The following is a 19,847-nucleotide window of genomic DNA, read 5'->3' as shown; positions in this document are numbered from 1 at the left end:
TGCCTGGAGGAGGCTGTGATCCAGTGGAAGACCCAGTGGAGAGAGAGAGGGCCCTGCTTCCAGGCTGGAACAGCCTGTCCTTGGAGGACTGCATCCTGTGGAAGAGTGACCCAAGCTGCAGCAGTTTTGGGAGGACTGTCTGTCCATGAGAGGAATTCACATTGCAGCAGGTGAGATTTGGCTGCTGCTTGTGGGAATGGACCCACGTTGGAGAAGTTCACATAGAACTGTCTCCCATGGGAGGGACCCCACAGCCTCACAGGGGAAGGACTCCTCTCCCAAGGAGCCAAGGACTCCTCTCCCAGAACAGTGGAAGAAAATCTCAGTGATGACCAAAAACCCCACACCTTGTCTTCCTGCACTGTTGGCGGGAAGGAGGGAGGGGCTGGGGGGAAAAAGGTGTTTCAAGGGTTTATATCTCATTATCCTCCTGTGATTCTGTTAGTAACAAAATTCACTCTGCAATTTAAGTTCAGCCTGTTTTGCCCTTGAAATATTTCTCCTGGTTCTTATCTAACTCATGAAGCATTCATTAATTTTTTTTCCCTTCCTCTGCCCAGCTGTAGCAGGGGAGGGTGAGTGAGTGAGTCTCATGGGTGCCTGGCATTGGGCCAACATCAAACCACAACCACCTCTTTTTCTGTATCTCCTCCTTATGTCACCAGGGGCTGGGAGCAAGAAGTGAGTGTGTGTCTGCATGGTACTTAGTTACCATCTGGGGTTAAACCATGCCAGATTATTAGCAAGCTTTCTTTGGATCCTCTTCTTCTTCCAGGGCTTTATTCCTCAGGACTTATATCAAACAAGTCTTTGAAGAGGTCAAAGTCTTCTCTCCTGAAGTCCAGTGCTGTGATCCTGCTTTTTGACCTGCTCCTAGGATCCTGAATTCCATTACCTCATGGACACTGTAGCCAAGGCTGCCTTTGACCTTCACAGCCCTTCTTTGCTTGTGTGAAGTCCATCATAGCCCCTCTCCTTGATGGCTTCTCCGTAACCTGTGTCAGGCACAGCAATCCTCCTGGATTGCTTATAGCCTGCTGTGATGACCCTCCAGCAGATATTGGGATAGTTGAAGCAACAGAGCCTGTGAATGAGGAGCTACTTCCAGCTCTTAAGGCCACATCTACTTGTTCTTCCTGATCAGGTGGCTGATAACACACAGCTGCTTTAGTCACCCATACCAGTCTGATCTTTAATAATCCTTATCCAGAGGCCTTCTGTTGGTTCATCACCCATCCCCAGGCAGAATTCCAAGCACTACAGCTGTCCTCTCACATAAAGGGCAACTCCATCACCTCCTCTTTCCAGTCTGTCCTTTCTAAAGGGCATCTATCCATCCACTGCAATATTTCAGTCATGTGAGCTATCCCTCCACATGTCTATGATCCCAACAAGATCACAGCTCTGCAACTACACACAGACCTCTGTCTTGATTTATTCCCCATTTTGTAAATGTTACTGTGCAGGCACTTAAGAGCATAGATTTGTCAATAGAAACAGAAGAGGCAACCCACAACTTTTATGAGAGCTTCTGATCAGCTCCCAAAAAGGGAGATAATCCACTAGGCATGCACCCATAAGATGCCACATGAAACACTGGCTGTGCAATGCAGAAATGAGACACAGAAAGAGTCAAAGTACTAACCCCATTTCTAGGATCCATAAACCACCAGAATTCAGACAAATAAATAAATAAACAAAACCACCCCAATACCCACAAAAAACACTCACACAATCATTTTGGAGTCACCAAGCCTAGCTCATATGATAACCAACACAAAGCCTGCCAGCCTTCCATAGGCCTTTATGGGTCTTTTCACAAATAGCAATTTAAACAATTGCTTTAGCAATAGAGTAATACTAAGGTATTTGCCTTAACTATTCAAATATCCCCTAAACTTGAGATCAAGGCAGTAATAAGTTCTTCACAGTAAAGCAACATTTTTGCTAAACAAAAAAAAAAATCATCATAGATTTAATCTGTGAATGATAAATCTGTAACAGAGATTTCTCTGAGACCAACAGGGCAAAGGTCTTAGACAACCAGGAGCAGAAGACTCAGGTTATCTCAGGACACTGTCTGAGAACCACAAAATGCCTTTTATAGTCTGAGTTACTGTTTATTTGTGGTTATACTACACAGAGAGTATTGGTGTATTTTTATTGCTATGCTCTGCACTTTCTCCATGTACTTTCCCTTAACCAGTTAATTACATGCTCTTAGACATCCTCTTCTAGAGACATCAGTCATTTTCTCAGGATGACCATGCTTGTTCCCTGATTTTTGCCAAGTTCATCACACACAAAGAAGTTAGCAAGATAATGGATAAATGCTGAATGGAGTAAGACAATTTTGTAGATTTAGTTTCAAAAACAACATTTGGGGGTTTGTTCGTTTAAGGGTTTGCAAAATCTACCAGAAAAAAGCAGATACACTTGGTTGTTACACAGAAGGCACAGAGGGATTATTTAAATAGCATTGGCCACCTCAAAGATCCCCCAGCTACCAACTTCATGCACTTTTTTCAATGGACATATGCAACTGTAGTTATCACATTTCCCTTAACTAAGAAAAGCTTTCTTTGTTCTCCTAGCCTTATTCAAAACCAGCAGCATACTCACTCCAAAGGCTGCCCCAGAGGACCTGCATTTAAGAGATACACTTCTTCCAGGAATTTCCCACTGAACACTGAGAACAGACATGTTTCCACAACTTCTGTGGATGTAACATACTTCTGCATTGCACAGCATTTCACTGCCTGCCAATACACTGTAAGAGGAATATAACTGAATTCAAACCCTGGTCAAGAACACAAAAAAAGGAATGTAATTTATTGTGCTTTCCTTGAATACTCCAGCACAATCTGTTCAAAAGCAGCTATCTGAAATACTTCCCTGCTGGGTAAAATAACATCATACTCAGACTGCAATACAGGAATCACTCCCCACTAGTCCAGGGAAAGAATCACACATCTGTTTTCCCAGTCTCTGCAACTTTATCAGCTCAGTGAATCCTCTAGCAAAGGAGATTACTTATTTTTCCACATCTAACTACTGAAGACTCAGCAAATCAACCTTACAGTGCCAGCCAAATTAATAAAAAGTAACAGGAGAGTCAAAGTTGTTCCATGTGTTTTACTGTTCATGAAGTACAAAGAGGGCATCCAGCCACAGGAGTACCTGGATCCATACAAAAGGAAGGGAATGCTCTGAATATAGTTCACAGAAAGAAAGGTTTTTCCCTGCAAAATCCTAGCAGAACATTTAAAGGGGAAAGTCTGGAGTGAGGAAGACTAAGTTAGGTAGCACTTAAACTGTACACATATAAATCCATGGAGCATCATGGGTTGCACCTACAACTATTGAGAGCTGATGTCATTGTGAGGACATTCTTGTCATGTCACTCCTGTCTTTGAGAAGGGCAAGAAATAAGATGTAGGGAACTACAGACCAGTCAGCCTCACATAAAGCTCTGACAAGTGGACAGGAGAAAAATCATGAAAATTACTTCCACACATATGAAGGACAAGAAGGTGACTCAGAATAGTTAGCATGGATTTACAAAGGGGAAACTGCATAATCAACATGTTGCCCTTCTAGGAAAAATTGCTGGCTTGGTACATGAGGAAAGAGAAGTGGATTTGCTTCCCCTTTACATTGGTAAGGCGGTTGACAGTCTCCATAGAGGTCCCAGGGAAGCTGATGAAGTCTGATGAGCAGAGAGTGAGGTGGATTGAAAATCAACTGAACAACCAAGCCCAGAGGATTTTGAGTGACATCTAGTTGACAGATGGTAGCTAATGGTGATCCCTAAAAGTCCATGCCTGCTCCAGAATTCTTATAAATCTCCATTAATAATCTGGATGCTTGGACAGAATGTGGCCTCAGATGATGGGAAGATTGGGAGGAGTGGCTGTGTGAGAAGGCAGGCAGGCAGGAACCTTAAGAAGTTCAACAAGTCCTGCATCTGGGGAAGACTAACCCCCCCATGCACTAAGACAGGCTGGGGATAACCAGCTGGAAAGGAGTTGGCAAAGAATGAGTCAGCAAAGCTTCATGCTGCCAAAGACCAACAGCCTGATGGGCTGCACATCAGGAGTGTTGTCAGCAGGAGGAGGGATGTCATCTCTCCCCTCTAGTCAGTATTAGAGAAGCCAGACCTGGATTATTTCTTCACTCCTGGGCTTCCCAGTATGAGAAAGATGTGGACATGCTGTACAACAAAGGGCCACAAGGATGATTAAGGGACTGGAGTATCCAGTATCCCTATTAGGAAAGGCAGAGAGAGCTTTAACTGTTCAATTTGAAGAAGAAAAGATTATTTTCTTCTCCAGAAGGAAAGGGAAGGATTCATCAGTGGATGGAAATACCTGATGGGAGGGAACAAAGATGGCAGTGCCAGGCTCTTTCCAGTGGTGCCCACCAACAGAACAAGACTCAATGGAAACAAACTGATATATATGCAATTCCATCTGAATACAAGAATGTTGGTTTTTTTGTTGTTGTTTTTTTTTTTGTGTTGAGGGTAGTTAAACATTGAAAGATGTTGCTCAGAGAGGTTGTGAAGTTTGCAATATACAGGGACATATTCCAAACCTGTCTAGGCATGGGCCTGGACAGCCTGCAGCAGCTGACCCTGCTTAAAAAGACACTTTGGACTAGAGCTCAAAAGATGTCTTTCAAACTAGATGCATGATTCAGAATATGAAAGGAGACCAGAGACACAACCTGAAAGGGTTTTAAAAAAATCAAGGGAGAAAGGTTCTAGGTATGTAGAAGAAAAAGAGAAACTAAAGGCAGAAAATAAGTCTTTTCCAGCTCAAATTAATATGAAAGAGAATGAAATGTACAGCACAATACTGTGGTAGGTATGCAGGTAGGGCAGAGGGTGCCAGAAGATACATTTATTAGTAGTTCTTTAAGGATGCTTCTGCCTATTGTCTGGCCAATTTTTTTGTACCTAATTGCCATTTTTGATGCTAAAGGACAAGCTCATTGGGATCTTCATATTTTAACGGTGCCCTTATATAAAAGAAGAGCACACCCAATATTTAACCAGGCTAACTGGCATTTCCAGCATTAAAATCATTACAATATAAATTACTTAAATGTTACAGACAGAAAAGAATAAGAGAAAGAGGACAAAGGAATCTCTCAGATGAGAGACTGACTATTGTCTGACTGATTACTGTCTACAGCAATCAAATAACAGAAAGGGGAGCAGAGGGCATAAAAATAGGATAAAGCTGTAGCACTGCTTCTTCTCCAGTGTGGCAAAGTTCTCCCAAAATCCCAGTTGAAAATATAGACAAAAGGATACAGTGAGTTCACAGGAGTCATGGTTATGGGAAATGAGGAATGAAAACAAAAAACTGAGGCTATTAACCACTTAATTGCTAGAGATCTGCCATATCTATAGACTATCTATCAGTTTCTTAACCACCATTTGATTTTCCTTCAGGGAATGTAGGAAATCTTGAAATCACACAGTGGTCCTGATGATATGAGAATAGACTGAAAAGCCCCAGGGTAACAAACTAACATGCTGCAGAGTGATGTCTAATACATTTAATAGCACTAGAAAAAAGTTTGTTGTGACAGCTGTGGAGTAGGATGACTGGAAGGCTAGGTGAACTTGCAAAATGAGGAGGAGATTTCTGCCTAAAAATAAAGTCACAGAGTTATTCCATCACTTATAAAGATAAGGAGAAGGAATGGATGGGACAGTGGGGGAAATATAAGCTTTATGATCTTACAGAATGAAGCAGAAAAGCAGACATTCCTCAAAGACTGCTTTTTCAGAATTGTCATAATTCCTCATCTGGGAGAACATTTAAGCAGTTGGAAAATCTTGGGTTTGGGAACACACACAATTGAAGCTATTATTTACATTTAAAAGCCCTTAAAATTAACCTTTTGACACGTAAAACTAAGGTAAAGAAGAGTACAACACAACATGGATATAAGGCTTTGGATAATCTTATTAGCTGGACCAAAAAGTCTAAAACACCAAAGGAAACACCTGAGCTATTTTACCAGTTTCAGAATAACTATTTTGATCTTCTACAATTGAAGATAGAAAGTGAAATCCTTGAAAATATAAGTGCAACCTATGACCACACAGGCTCTAGTGTGATACTGATTTATGTAGACAGAATAGGAAGTGAAAAGTTTTATGAACACTACAGATTAAGACTAAGAAAGTCCAAACATTCCAAGAGACGCTGCAGCCATAACTCCTCATTTGGCAGAAGTTCATACCCTATTTATAGTCAGTATGGGGGAAGTACTGCAGCTTAACATACAAAGGAAGCAGCAAAAGGAGCCATTCTTCCCTCTTCCCTCACCTCCAAGCCTCAGAATAATAACAGGCTACCTTGATAAATTCTTATTCCATAGCTGCTGCTAAAATGGATGACAATAATCCTAAAGAATCACACCACAATCCATGTGCAGAATACTGTATCAGCAAAGCCACAGAAATGATCAGCCAGCTACTCCTCTAAGAAGCAGTGTGTTCCAGACAAAAGTTAAGAATAACAAAAAAACCCAAAAGCACTGAACAAGGCCTCAGCCATACAGCAGCTGATATTACTCTTCTTAATAAGCTTGGAAATACAATTCTCAAAAGGGAGTATATTATCTTTTCAGAGGAAAAGATAGGAAATTCAGTGAGATTTTTTTAGATCAGAACTGAAGAGAATAGAAATACTTAATCATTGGAAGGCAGTTAGGAAACAACAACATCAAAATACAATGTTGTTCATATTACATTAAAAGCCAAAGTATCTACCTAAAGTCAACTGATGGTGTTGAAAGACAACTGGAGAGGCAGGGAATGATTTTAAACAATTAAATCAACACATACACAAACAACACATACAAGATTAGGGCCACAATTATACAACCTGGTATTTTTATGCTCAACTTCATTCAAATCCACAACTATTCCCCTAGTATAAAAAGTGAGACAGGTATCTTGTATTGTTTCACAAAATTCACGAGTTACTGAGACACAAACTCTTCAGAACTGCATGTTTTTGTGTCTTTCCTACAGGTGAAAAGTGCTCCCTTTTAAGGAAGCAACATAACCACAGAAATCTTCTCTCACAACCTCTTCTGTACATATGCTTAAACAGTGCTTAAACTTTTTTTACCCAGAATTCTAAATTAAGTTTCTTTTTGAAAACATGTTCAACAAGATCACATCTCGCATTAATTGAAATCATTCCCAGAAATCAGATGTTAAATATTTTCCTTTTGAGCTTTTATTGAAAGACTAGTAGATTGCATACAGCCAAATGATGAAACCTATCTCCCTACCAGGAGGAAGCCTATGACAGAAGGTATGAGCCATGAGCAAATGATCAATCCTCACCTGGATAGCAAAAGCTGCTAAAACTGATGGACAGACATTGTAACAGGAGCAAACCAAGTTTGTTAGCAACAGTCAGTACAGGACTGTTACTGTTAAAGGTTGGTCTGTCACTCCTGTGAATGCCAAAAGGAATCCCACTGCCATGCACCTGGCACTTGAAGGTACTTCTTGATGCGCCTCCAAGCAGCGTTTCAGCAGAAGGAAATCTAAATATTTTGAGTTTCTCCTTCCAACAATTAAATCTCAGTTTTAAAGGCAACTACACATCACACTACTAGGGGTCAGAACATTTGCCAAAATGAACCACCAAATTAATCAATCTTTGTTACTAATTATGTAATGTACAACAAACCAACTTTTCTAATATATTTTAACAAAAATTGCACCAGATATTTGCAGCTACATATATATTATGTATATAATACATATATATTATATACCTCAGAATTAGAAACTTAGAAGTTAAATTCTTAGCATTTTCATACATGACAAGAATAATATGTGTCTACAACCACAGATCTACAAAGCATTTTTTGCTTTGCATATGGAACAAAATTTTTTCATTTTTAGTTGTGGGTTCAAAGAAAAGTGATGAACATTAAACACCTTAAAGAAAACAACAAAAAAAGGGCAATACCAGCATTTTCAAAAGTATCCAACCATTTTACTACTTTACTTCAAACCTTTAACAGTCCCAGTGTACAAACTATAAGTAGCACCATAATTCCAAATTAAGTCAATAAACATTCAGCAATGCTGAATATAAGATATTTAAGAATATTAATAAAGAAAATTTCCTGATTAAAATAACTGTAACTTTTTTGAGTATCTTTTTCACTTGTCACGTTTTTTTATACAGTCTTTCTCTATAGTCACAAGAAAAGGTAAGTTCTTCATACTGCTACAGTAAAAAGCAATCAAGTGGTTTTGTGAAGCTGAGAAGTCTGGTCATCATATTGCTAGATTTCTTAAGAACTTTTACTTTAGTCTTTCCCCTCCTTATTGTAGGATACTTCCACTGAGTCTTCCCTTCCCAAGGCAACAAAGAGTGAATCTGTAAATGCAACTATACAAAAAAGAGCAGGATCAAGAATTTCTCATTACAATTGACAGAAAAATTATCTTTATGATGCACACATTTCTTTACTTATATTAAGAGCGGGAAAATTATTTATTTTGATGAGTTATATTATGAAGTATGTAATTTATAATTTCATCACGATCACTAGAGCATAATACTGGTACTCAAATATCACACTGTATTCCAACATATCAACATCAGAAACAAGTTGCTACAGTTCAGTGGCAATGTACAATTGGGGCCACCATCCAACTGCAGAATGCACTGAAATGTAGGGGAAAAAAAAAGCTTAAATGTAACAGACTGCTAGCAAGATAAATACACTTTACTTAAAGAGCTTGAGAGAAATCTGGGTTTTGTCCAATTTTGAGAAATAAATTGGCAAAACCAGACCTCTTTCTGATGTGGAAGAAAGCTCCAGCACCACTTTTTCATCAAAGTTACTCCCCAGTGCAGCACACATTTGATCATGAAGCACCACACTTACTATGCATAAGGCAGTTCCGATTCTGTATTTAACTTCTAATTACTTTAATGCCATTTAAAAGAAAAAAAGTATCAAACCGTTTTGCTATTGCAGGATAAAAGTTAGCTAGGACAACAGACATATATCGGCATTAACTTTTTTTTTAAGCAATATTCAACACATCCCTGTTATCATCAGGGTCCCCTGTGCTACTCACTGCAGAGACATGCTGAGAGAAACATGCCTTACAACTACAGACAAAATGAACCAACAACTGGAAGAGGAGGGACCCAGAAGTGACACCTCTAAATGCTTCAGTTGCCACAAAAAAGACATTAGCATAACCACTTAGCCCGTTTCTTCTGACACTGTAAGAGCAGATGATCAAAAGCTTGCTGCACTGAAGCAAATGGTCATGTTACAAAACATCAACTGGCAATCAAAGTGAAAAAAGACAAAAAACAACCACAAAAAAACCCCAAAAACCACCAACAAAAATCATAAACAAACCCCTCCCCCAAAATATACCATAAACACACTAATTATATAGAGAGGACAGTGACAGAAAGTGACCAACCCTCTCTCTGCAAATGTTAAGATATCTCCCTGACTTTGCACTGACATGATTCTGATACTGCATCTAACAATAATACTCCGAGATTAGATTATGCCAAGAAAGTATGGGAGGAAACAAAACAGACATGAGTTTCCTTTTAGATCTTAAATACTTCTGCACAGTTCAGATTTTTAAGGCAAAGTGAACACACAGGTGCTATCTCCCAAACTCCAAAGAAGTTTTTACCTGCCTTTCAGAAAACCAACTCATCAGCACTGACAAGAACACACAGGTTCAGGTAAGTGACTGCACCTAAGTTCTGGAAGCACACAGGGACTTCAGCCCAACTGAGCCCAGAGAGCCCACAGCTCCACTTTCATACCTCCATTACTCCTCCTATCCTTCTGCTATTGCAGGTGACAGCCACAAACTCCTCCTGGCTTTGCTGGACAAGTTATGCCTGGTTCACAACAAAAAGAGAAACTATTTTAACACATTTTAAATAAATATTTATATACAGTGCCACCAAAATGAATAGAGAGCTCAGGGAATTAAGACATCTCTGGCTTTGGTTCTTCCTCCAAAATAACCTTCTGCAAGCACAAGCTTCGGGAAAGTGGCCTTAAAACTGTTTCTAGTCACAAGACTAACCATTGAGGAGACAAAAGCTTGAAGAAACAAAGCACTTGGAACACACTACTTTGATTTAGCTATAAATGTCAGTTTTCAAACCCACACAATTGCCCAGTCATAACTACATAAAATTCAGAGGGCTTTATCCACAGCATGAGTAAAGCAACTGTCAACCATTTGGGACTCTGGTGTTACTAACGTGAGTTAAAAATGGAGCCTCTGCATCCTTCAGTAAATCCAGATGTTGCAAATGTCAGTCTCTTGATTAATTAAAAGCAATTCCAAGTTAAAATGGAACTGGTATTGGGGGATCACTTACACTTGGTTTCAATTTTATCACATACATCAGCTTGCAAGCAGAGGCAATTGATGAAAGAATTCACATAAAGTTATTAATGCTCCTTCATTCAAAAGCATCTTTGACTTCTTCATAAAGTGCTGATCCTTTCAGGATGATGATTTCACCACATGTGACTACACTTACGTTTTGGTTCTGCTCCACTATGACAACTTCCCAGTTACTCCCTGAAACAGGTCGGATGGTAACAATAACTCCCATCCCTTAATCCATGTTTACCAACAAGTCCTACTCTTTGAGCACAAAGTACTTAGATATAAACACCTGGACAGAAGGCAAGGTAAGCAAGAAGCCTACATTTCTCAAGTTTACTATCCTATTTAATTCCTATATTAAGGCTTTTTTTACAGCAGTTACATTTTGCTTTCAGAAGAGCAGCTGAGTTTACACAGACAGTTACCCACAGTTGCAGTGATGCTTGCAGCAAACAGCCCAGCTGTTACTGCACCACAGCTGAAAATGCTTTCCAGGGAAAATAGTTGACTTTCATCCTTCCTATGCCAGTTGTCTGTAAGGACAGGCAATGTAAGACAGCATGTTTCATTTTGATCATTTTGGGAGGTAGCATTAGACAGGTGCCTACTCTAATTCTTATTTATCCAGTATGCATCTGTTTTTCTTATTTAAAGTTCACATACTGATAAGCTCCCAACAGTTATTTTTATATTTTTATAAGATTCTTCAAATGAATTTTCCTATGCTCCCATTCCTGTCTTCAGCTCCTCAACTGCTCTTGTTCTGGATTTTCAGGAATGTCACTACAGAGTCATAGACCATCAAACCATAGGTTTGGGTTGGAAGACACGTTCAGTGTCACTCAGTCCAACCCCCCTGCAACAAGCAGGGTGAGCTTCGACTACATCAGGCTGCTCAGAGCCCAACCCAACCTGACCTTGACTGTCTCCAGGAATGGAGCTTCTACCACCTCTCTGGACAACCTGTTCTAGAGTTTCATTATACTCAGTACAAAAAAATTCTCCTTTATTTCTATTTTAGTTTAAAACCATTAATCCTTGTCCTATCACAAGATGCCCTGTTAAAAAGTCTTTCTCCATATTTCTTATAAGCCTCTTTCATTGCCAGACTTGCTTGAATAGTCCAAACCTGTATAACTACCAAAGAGCCCAGTACAATCCATCTGTGTTGGATACATTGCATTTGGCAATGCCAGGTCTTTTAACAACTGTAGAGTACACCAGAGAGCATTAAAAATCAAAATCTATCTGCTGACTTGGGTGGCATTGGCTGCTGGAGACAAGCACATCTGCCCTCATTCAGTTACCCTCTGAAGGGCAGCCACAGAGACATTCCTGCTCATTACCCCTCTTTCTGCAAGGTTTCTTTTCATCTTAAAGACCTAAGTCCAAAATGAAACACAAAGCACAGACCCTGTGAGTAATGTATATTAAAATCAGTGTATGTGCATTTTACCAGCCTGAACTGAGTGGAACACAGATTTGGATCAGTTGTGGTTTATGTACATCTAGATCCCAGCTATAGTCATTCTGCCCTTCAAATTGACATTCATTTGTACCAGAACCTTGTCCATCTGATCAGCAGCTGAGAACCAATCCATAAAAAGCAATTTTGCTTTGTTTGCAGAAATTAATAATGAGCATTAGTACTGGGAGATTAGTGCCAAAGAGAAAATGAAGATGCACTACTCGAAGGAAGATTGGACTGCAGTGGTCCCTGCACTCTGAGGAACAGACAGCTCTGCTCTTCCACTGCCACCTGGGTGAGAATGGCTGACCAAAAGCCACTTGGGTGGCTGGGGTGGAAAACTCTGCAGCAGCTGCAGGTAAAATGGACAAGGGCAGTAACTCAGAGCCTGCACAAAATTTTATAAGCCTATTCCTGAGATTTTTTTCAACTGAAAACCCTCTAGAGATTCCTAACTCAATGGCTGTTTCAAGACAACCAAACTGAACAAGTAATTAAACCAAGCTGACTTTGTTTTTCTTCTTGAGTATCTCACAGTGCATTCCTGAGGCAGAAATTGTCTGCTCTGTGTATTTTTCAGCAGCACCGAACAGATTACCTGAGATTAGTAATGCATTTATCTGCTTTACCTAGTTGTCACAGGAGAAAATACTAATAGCCCACTGCAGTATACAAAATCATTCTTAAAGACTGATCATATGATCAATCTCAAAGAAATTAGTAGCTTACAATTCTTTCTGCTTCCAAAGCAATAAAGATTTTCATTAAACTAAAACTCCCAAGAAGTTTTCATAGCCTTCCACAAAAAGAGGACTTGTGTTTTGTACAGGAGAACATGAGCAGAGAGAGAACTGGAGAAAAGCCTGGAGGAAAGGAGACTCAGAGGTGACCTTATCCCCCTCTGCAACTCCCTGAAAGGTGGGTGTAGTCAGGTGGGGGTTGGTCTCTTTCTCCAGGCAGCAAGTGACAGATGACAGGACAGAGCCTTGAGCTGTGCCAAGGGAAATATAGGGTGGATATCAGGAAAAAGTTTTTCACTGCCCAGTGAGGTGGTGGAGTCACCATCCCTGGATGTGTTTAGAAAAAGACTGGATGTAGCATTTGGTGCCATGGTCTAGTTGAGGTGTTAGGGCATGGGTTGGACTTGACGATCTTGATGGTTTCTTCCAACCCAGTCATTCTGTGAATTCTGTGAACTAAAAGATCTACCTTGTGATTCAGAACAATAAAAGCCAACAGAATCAGAAACACTAATCTCAAAATGTGTGAAGAGTAGAAGGGGAAACCATTTAAGATAAATCAAATTTAATCTGGCCTGCAAATGTTACAGATAAAATAGTGGACGCTTTCCAAATGGAGCCTATTGGCTCAGACCATATTTTAGGACATCAAAAAAGAACATGTCTTTCTCAAATTACTATTGGCACATGCATAATATTATATAAACCCCTTTTTGTGGGGCTACTTGAAACACACAATTCCTTTAGACTCGCCTCAGGTAAATTCACAGTCAAGTGTCTCCTCTGAAAAAAACCACAACAAACTAACAAAAACTTAAAGGCACAGTGTATCAATGTACATGAAGTAGAAGAAAGCTAGAAAAATCCAGGAGAGACAGAAGTCTCATTCCCTTTCTTACAGTGTGTTCGAGCAGGAAATGTACTATCAGTACATTTAAGTAAAAGATCACTCACCTTAACCAGCAACTTGAGAAAAATTAAGAAAGAAGAAAGCCCAAATACATAGACAACAACAGGTTTAAAACCAGAACTGTTTTCTCATATCAGTACTAAAACAGGCTTTAAAAAGAGTGACAACAGTTCTCAATTGGACAAGATGCTGAATCTGTGGGGCCACAAATCAGGTTTGCTCAAATCCTGAGCCTGTAGAAACTAGCACTGTTATACTGAATGCAAGATGGTCACTCTGGCAAGTTTAAAATAATCTTAGTTGTTTATAACTCCTATGATGAAATGAGTATCTGTGATAGGCAACCTGAGATTAACCTCCTCTTACAATAACATAATGATCATTGATTTAAAATTCATCTTAGAGAATTGAGATAAATGTGACTGATACAGTTTTCTTTTTAAAACAGCATTAGTATTCTCTTAAAGTCAGGTTGTAAGATCACAGGTCTCTTGCCATATCTCTGATATATGTAGTATACAGTGTGTAGTACAATAAAACACTTAGCCAAAATACATAAATTCTTAGAGATGTATTTTAACCTACATGTCTATTGATTAGATATTTCAATCAAGTCTCTCTTGGCAGCAACATTACCAAAGGGATTTCTACATTTTTCTCTCATCCACTGTAGAGGAAATTCACAGAAGAAACCTATGTTAAGTATTCCTAAAGAATCTGCTAAAATATTACTATTATTAGTACCCATACAGAAAAAAAGAAAGAATCCAAATGAGCCTGGTGTATGAATATTCTCCATTAAATTAAAAAATAAGTAGGTAGATAGATAAATAAATAAATTAAAAGCAAACCTCCCACCATTGGTCCATTCTCTCTAAGTCAGAAATCAAGTCTCTTATAAGATCAAGGTACCAAATTTATCATTTTTTAAAATTACAGGCTAATAAGGTTAACATTTTTCTCAAGCTCACATACAGTTTTTTCTTGTACTGTAAAACTGAAACAAAAAAGAGCAAAGCATTCTTCAAAGATTCTGGCAAAAAATACTGACTTAATCAAGTAATTGGCATTTAAGAGATTAGAAATCTGAGCTAGAACTTCACTACTACCATCACAGTGAAAATGTAAGTGACTTGGGGTCAACTGAAGAAAGAACTTACATTTACTTCAGTACTTTGAGATTATTTCAGGCATTTGGTTACAAAAAAAGTGGAAGATTACTGCAATGCAGTTTTTGACAGATAATATTTCCTGTCGAGACAGAACAGAAAGAACTGTAGAGCTTCAAGATTGTAATCGTTCCGTACATTTCTACCCACAAAGTGCTTCTTTAGGCAAAATATTTCACCCCTGCAGCTGCTACCTCTTAGATGTACTGCCACCCTTCATCCTCCCACAATTGGAAAGAAAGGAAGAAATGACAAGGCAAAGTTTTCAATCTTAAAACAAGAAAGTTTTATACAATATATCAGGAATAGATAAAAGAATCCCATGTGCATTATGAGTTTCTGCAATTATATCAATAGTAAGATATTATAAGTTACTTCCTTTCTCAAGTCGGCATTAAAGACACACAGGCATTTGCAAAATTGTGTTATAAAACAAATACAAATTTATTTGAGCTTTTGCTAACAGATGTCTCCCAATAGGGGTCAATGACAGGCTGTTCTTCCCCAGCCCAGATTTGCAATCTGTTCTTACCTGATTCAGTATCTTATTGTTACACTGTTCAAAAGAATTATATGTATTTCAAACACCAAGAAACAAGATCATGTAATACAAAGGCTTTGTATGAATCTCTAAAGCTGTGGAGGCTTTGATCCAAGTTTATCTACACAGCCTTCATCTGAAATACATAAGTTTGGGTAAAGTAAAACATTGCAAGGGACAATAGATAGATGCTATTCAAGCTAGGGAGAATATGTCTAAGGGAATTAGACAACATTTACAAGGAAACAAGGGACATACGAACTCTAATGCACATGGCAGGCTTTGTGGGGTTTCTTTGTGAAAATAAACGTTTGATATTTTATTAAAATTAATAATCCAACAGAAGGAGCACCAGACAAGACTGGAAGGTGGTTTTAAGAACTGACAGGTAAGCATGAGAAAGACATCTAATAAAAGCTTTCATCCCTGCAGAAAATTAACCAGAACAAAATCTAGGCCAGCTTTTGTCACCCTAACTTAAATCTCACAAATTTTCACAAGCTAAAATAGAGAGATACATTACAGATAGGTGAAAATACAAGCAGTTATTCCGTTTCCACACAGGGAGTCTGCTCTACAGCCATCCCAAGTATTGCTTTGTAAGAACACTCACATACTCCCCTTTAATCAATAGATTACAACATTCCAACAACAGTTTTAGAGAACTGTTTCCAGAAACAGTAAATCTAAGTTTGAATAGAGCCAAACCAACAGACAGACAAAATTTTAAAAATTAGGGCTCACTTAACAAGACGTTAGGATTTTAGGTGCCTTTGTGTATGGCACTGTCTGAGCAGACACTTTTGGTACTCATGCAGCACTTAGGAAAGTCAGGTCCTCAAAATATTGCAGTTTGGAGGAAAAAACAAGTAATTAATATGCAAACATAATTATTGCACTTGTATCTTGAATTTGTCCTTTTGTAGTTTTGAGTACACTTACAACTTGGCAGATATAACCACTACATTCAAAAGGTTCCTTTGCATCTAATGCTTCCTTAGACAAATCTGATTCAGCCCACAGAACTTTTATCTTTTTCATATTTCTTTATATGTTTTTCTAATAATTTATATATTTTTTTCATAACTTTTATATATTTTTTAGCTTTTGGTCAGTGACTGCTGTCAACTTTGCTCACTTCAGGATCATGGTAGAGCATTGTGCCTTGTCTAACATTGACCATGTATCCCCCAAGCACTGTGCGACTGCCGACTTTGAGTCCATACTTGTTTTTAAATTAAGAGAAACAAGAGGGTAAGCAAGGATTTTGTTTCACAGAATCACAAAATCAATGAGACTGGAAAAGACCTCTGAGATCTTTGAGTCCAATGTCTGACTGAACACCACCACATCAACTACACCCTGGAACAAAGTGCCAAGTCCAGTCTTTCCTTAAACACCTCTGGGGACGGTGACTCCACTACTTCCTGGGCAGTCTATTCCAATGTCTAATCAGTCTTTCTGTGAAATTCCTCCAAATGTCCAACTTAAAACTCCCCTGACACAGTTTACTCGTCCTGTCACTTGTTACCTGGGAAAAGAGACCGACCCTCACCTGGCTACAACCTTCTTTCAGGAAGTTGCAGAGAATGCTAAGGTCTCCCTGAGCCTCCTTTTCTCCAGGCTAAGCACCCCCAGCTCCCTCAGCCGCTCCTCTCAGGGTTTGTGCTCCAGATCCCTCACCAGCTCCATTTCCCTCCTCTGGACACGCTCCAGCCCCTCAATGTCCTTCTTGTTCTGAGGGGCCCAGAACTGGACACAGCACTCGAGCTGTGGCCTCAGCAGTGCCAGGACAGGGGGACAATCCCTGCCCTGCTCCTGCTGGCCACACTATTGCTGAGCCAGGCCAGGATGCCACTGCCCTTCTTGGCCACCTGGGCTCACTGCTGGCTCATGTTCACCCAGCTGTCGACAAGCACCTCCAGGTCCTTCTCCGCTGTATGACGCGATGCAACGTCCATGCTCCTGAAGTACGACCATGACCATCATGTCAGTCTCCCATCCAGCAAAGGGCGAACAGCGGATACAGCGAGGCGGTGCCGACCCCCGCTGCCAGGCCGGGGCTCCAGCCCACCGAGCGGGGCCGGGCCGGCAGCACCGGGGCTGCGGCCCAGCGGCCCCACTGCGGGAGGGGTGAGGGGTGGGGAAGGCAGCACACGCTGCACGGCTCTAGAGCCAGACAAGGAGCCGCGGCTGAGCCCAGCGGGGAATGGCGGTCAGTGCCCCTCCTCCGGGGCCGAAGCCTCCCGAAAGAGCGCTACAGCCCGGCGGAGGAGCGCCGGCAGCCCGGGGGGGACGGCCTGTGCGGAGGAGGGGGAGCAGGAGGAGGAAAAGGAGGAGGATGAGGCGGCGGGCAGAGCAAACACGAACCTTCCCCGCGCAGATCGGGCGGCGGCGCCGGCACGGCCCTGACCCCCGGGCGGCTGCAGCGGGGGAAGGAGGAGCGGCCGCGGGGGTGGGAGGGGCCGGGCCGCCGCCCGGGACCCGCCGCTGCCCCGGCCCTGGCGCCTCATAGCTCGGCCCGAGGCCAGGCGGGCCCCGTTCGACCCCTGCCGCCCATCCCTGGGCACCTGGAAAACATCGCCCGCCACTACCGAGTTTTCCAGGGGACTGAGACCTTCGTGCGAGGGGCTGTGAGGGACTGGATGAAGCTGCCTCCCAAAGAAGTTGGGATGGCCCATTCCTGGAGACATTCAACGCCAGCTGGGATGGGGCTCTGGTCAGCGTGATCTACTGAAAGTCCCTTCCTATGGCAGGAGATTGAAAGAGACAGTGTTTAAGGTTTCTTCCAACCCAAACCATTCTATGATGCTGTGATAATTTTATGACTGCACTTTTATAGGGAATGTGTGATAGTGGTGCAAGGATGCACGGAAAATGGATGAAGCACGAGGAGCCTTTCTTTGCTGCTGGCTGCACAGCAGCAGCATCCTTCTGAGTATTTCAGAGCATGGCAGTTCTTGCTTGTGTAGTTCATTGGCGTTTTCCAGCTGTCTAAGAGCCTTTCCTGCCTTTACACTTCTGGGAACTGAGACAGGGCCACTACTCCTCAGATGGTGGCTGCCTGCAGAAGTAACATTGCACTCATTTAAATAAAGGTGTGTTTATAAAAACACTTAGGTAAATGAGTGCAATTTAATCTGTAGATAAGATCTTAAAATACAAACATGGGTCCTAATCTGCAAACACTTGAATTAAAGCTCTCATTTCTTTCTGTTTAAGTCAATGGGACTACCCAGGTGCTTAGAGGTAAGGGTTTATATGATCAAAGCTCTTGGTGCATTTCCAAAAAGCTGCTGTAGCAGGAAGACATTGAAGAATTTCCCTCTAATATCCAACACCGTATTCCAATATTCATGGACTTTCTGCCTCAGTGAAATGACTGTTACACTAATGAGCTTCATGGGTGTGTACCTTGAGGAGGGGTTTGAAACACATTATTATAAGATAATGGCTGTTCCTGCCAACCTGACTCCTCCACCTCTGTATTTGAGGTGACTCATTTGTATTTTTTCACTTGTATTTTTCAATACAGCATCTGAACAGTATGTTTTTGCAGCTGGGACTGTGTCCTCTGCAATACAGATCAGAGAGCATGCTGGTGGGATGAAACAACATATTTCTCAAACTGCCACAGTCCTTAAGAGTTCTGTTCCATTGAGGGTAACAAAACAACTTCTTCAACAGAGATGTTACACAAGGAAAAGGCTGTCAGAGATTTTCCTGTCTGGCTCCTTCTTTACTGCACATGCTGTATATTCTTTACATATAGTATCCTATAAGCTGTAAGCATCAATCTAGAACTGTATCTCTTGAAAGAGATTAATGTGATAAGTATTTCACTGAAAGTCATGTTAGAAAATACTCAATCCTTGTAGTTTGGCTGTTACACCTACAACACCTTGAACTTCACTACCAATGTACAGCCTTCCTTTTCACTTTCAGCAAGAGAGAACATAGGACATGTCTTCATGAACAAGCTCATGTAAAACTGTACTTGCAGTATATAAATTTAGGATATTGGTTAATTCATGAGAGTGATTTCTTTTCATCTGGTCCCTTTACAATTAAATCACTTCACCCAACTGGTTTTCCATTATTTTTTCCTTAATTAGATTCCTTTGTTAATCCTTCTATACCAAGAAGTTGAAAGGAGAGTCAGGCCATCTTTTTTTCTCCTTCATCAAATAGTCAGAAGGATGGAGATATCTTGGTGTAGCTGTCATTAATCCCAGGTCAGAAGGTAGAGAACTCACTGCTTTAGTCTCCTGCTGTCCTTGCCAGAGAAGTGAAAAAAGCAAGAGGCATAACAACAAAACCTAGAGCTCCACCCCTCTTCAGCCAGCAGCATGCACAAATCTGTTTACAGGTTTAAAACGCATCAATACCCATTTAGCCTCAGGAAAGATATTTCCCTTATGCCCATCTTTTATGTTATTTTCTCTGTTTTGCATTAGTCACCAAATACATAGATTTGTTTACAATCTCGGGACTTTTGGATTGCTTGGTTTTCCCCACTCAGGACTGTAATTGTAAAGCCGGGAGAGTCTGGAGCTAAGGAGTCTTGTGATC

The 19,847-nt window shown here is 40.7% G+C and overlaps 1 protein-coding gene across 2 annotated transcripts in view; it reads right to left on the bottom strand.

The window, feature by feature from the left end:
- The window catches only part of CPQ (carboxypeptidase Q), a 150,633-nt gene extending 132,906 nt beyond the window's left edge, over nt 1–17,727 (bottom strand). The window contains exon 1 of one of the 2 annotated variants that reach the window (XM_033512352.1): nt 17,646–17,727. The gene's annotated coding sequence lies outside the window, so the exon portion shown is untranslated. The remainder of the gene's footprint in view (nt 1–17,645) is intronic. The other variant, XM_015618259.3, reaches the window with a different exon arrangement.
- Nucleotides 17,728–19,847: the final 2,120 nt, after the last annotated feature.

The sequence above is a fragment of the Parus major genome, chromosome 2 (genome assembly GCF_001522545.3).
Source record: "Parus major isolate Abel chromosome 2, Parus_major1.1, whole genome shotgun sequence".
Lineage (NCBI taxonomy): Eukaryota > Metazoa > Chordata > Aves > Passeriformes > Paridae > Parus > Parus major.
The sequence above is the reverse complement of the archived record's forward strand: the minus strand, read 5'-3'. Positions and strand labels throughout refer to the sequence as shown.